Genomic DNA, 2,551 nt, shown 5'->3' with positions numbered 1-2,551 from the left:
GGTCACTTCTTATATTTTGTCAGGGTTCACAATTTTCAGAACTGTAATGGTTCTGCTCGACAAAAGGAAAAGAAAACTTCATTCACAGAACATATAAAAACTTTTGTGTGTGTGTGTTTGTGTTTTTCACTCATCTTTTCTCCATGAGGGGGTGTGCTGCCGTCTGCCTCAATCTGCTCCCCGACTCCCCCCACCAGAAACCCCGGTCAGATGTGGTCATCACTTTTGTCCGCAGTTGGATCTTGGAGTCCAGAACCCGTCCCATTGATCACAGGTGTGCATATTATGCAGACGTGGCATTCCACACAGGGAGCTTCGCTCCACCCCCCCGTCTCTCCTCCTCGCAACAGTCTGATGATGATCACTCAAGCTGACTGATGGAACAGCTTATCAGAAAACAGTCAAAAAAACATACTTATTCAACGTTCAGGGTGTCACATGAAGGATAGGTGATGAGCAATCAGCTGCTGGCTCTGAGACTCAGACTTTGAAGTTTCAACCTTCACACAGTCTCTTCGAAGCTATGTTTACACAGTCTCTTTGCAGCTGGACAGCCACCTGGCATCTTGAAGTGTTTTGCTGCTGTTCATGTTGAAAGAAGTGTAGCAGGGTGGGGGGGGTGGATCAGTGTTAGACAAACACGTCAGACGTAGCCCACCTTATCTCACGTCATGGTGCTGGGTGAAAAGGGTGGACACCTGCTAGATGTTTGTAGATGTCTGCAGTCGGACAGGGTGCGACCACCTTCAAGCTGCCTGTAGGTGAAGAACAGCTTCTGCTGGTCAGGACGACATTGTTCTGGGTCTTGGACTTGACATAGTGCTGGCCTCAGCAAACTGTCCATTCTCCAGAATGTCCATCGTCAGTCCAGATCTTCAGGTCTCAGGTGGTCTGAGTGGAACGCAGACAGAGCAGAGGACCATCAAGGAAACACTCCCCCATCATGTCACATGAAAAACAGCACACACACAAAACAAAACAAAATATTATCAATGAAACAGTTCTATTTAATCCAAAGCAGCTTCTCAAGCTGACTGATGAAGCAGCTTCTCAGTAAAATGTATGGCATTAGAACATTTTTTTAATGCCCATTAAATGCTGCTCCATCATTAAGTAATTTTAAATCTCAGATAAACAATAAAATAAAGAAAGAAGAAAAATAATAATCACCTTTTTCCTTCTACTTCCTCCTAGAAGTTAGAAATACTTCATTTATATGTTTAAATGGCATGTAAACCAGTCTTCAGATCAGAATGAGACATGTTTCCCTTTTAACTCTGCATCTCATTTCAAAAGGTGAAACAAAACAGCAAACCTCTCCCTCACATGAGGAAAATGATCAAGCCACCATTTTGAAGTAAAAGCACTGACTGAATTGTTTGAAACAGAAAACAAACAAATGAGGGAGAAAAAAAATCATTTCAGCACATAACATTTTCCCAAAAGTTTCATAAATTGAAGTATCACTTCTTTGTCTTCAAATGAAATAATTTTCACACTTCACCCTGAGTTAGTTAGTAAAACACATCTGTTTTCATGCATGTCAGGGGTCTAATGGAGCAGGAAACAAACAAAACGGCCTGTCTGCTGCCCGCACAATACCGTCCTCTCAAAACACAGCTGCGGCAGGGCGGGGGGAAATGACCGGGCCCTTGGCCAAAGACCCCATACAGCCGCCTCTGTTAAGGAGGAGGCGCGCGCGGCTGAAAACCCAGCAGTGCCCAAAATGCTCTCCATTAAGTATTAGTGATTAGTAAAATTGATTCACGGACAGACAAACTATTATCAGTTATTGATTTTAACATTTGAATCACGTTGGTCTCCAGTAAAACCAACTTATAAAGACGTCACATACCCGCAGACACAACGTTCCTCACTGCCAGTGCCATCTTTATTTATGTTTTAGCCTGGTCTCGAAATGAAAACTTGTCTGGTCTCATTCTGCGGCTGAAAACTCGGACATCTCTGCCCTACTTAATCGACATTTTTAAAACAAAATGTCGGCAGCGCGGTCACGGTGAAAAACCCCTAGCCTACAGATGTCTCCCCAAATGAGAAACAAGACGGCAGCAGCTAACATGTATTAGCCTGCCTGTACTCACCGTGGATGACCCAGTTGTCATCCAGGCTACATTAAAAACCAGAAAGCTAAGCTCTCTGCTTTAAACTCGGTGCGGAATGAAGCATTCCCACACCTATACTCAGCTAGTTGTCATTACAGCCTCAGAAAGACCAGATCAGCGTCTAAAATTTATAATTTCAATGTGTACGGCCTGAAATATTAGCCGTAGCTGTATAGCATAACGTGCTAATGGAAACATTAGCTTACCCGTTGTGGCTCATGGCGGAACCATAGCTTTTAGCGTACTCTGATGCTAACCAAGGGCTGAGTGAAGAGGACCCTATGCCCACATCACTGTCAACTCGTGCTTAACAATGCACTACATATAACTTCCTTAAAACGGATATTCGGCGGCTGCCTTTTAACTGACTTTCTAGCCTACCCTGTTTAACTCCGAAACAGCAAATGGAAAACTGATTTTCCCTCAGC

The sequence above is a fragment of the Austrofundulus limnaeus genome, unplaced genomic scaffold, assembly GCF_001266775.1.
Source record: "Austrofundulus limnaeus strain Quisiro unplaced genomic scaffold, Austrofundulus_limnaeus-1.0 Scaffold1208, whole genome shotgun sequence".
NCBI classification, from domain to species: Eukaryota; Metazoa; Chordata; class Actinopteri; order Cyprinodontiformes; family Rivulidae; genus Austrofundulus; species Austrofundulus limnaeus.
The sequence above is the reverse complement of the archived record's forward strand: the minus strand, read 5'-3'. Positions refer to the sequence as shown.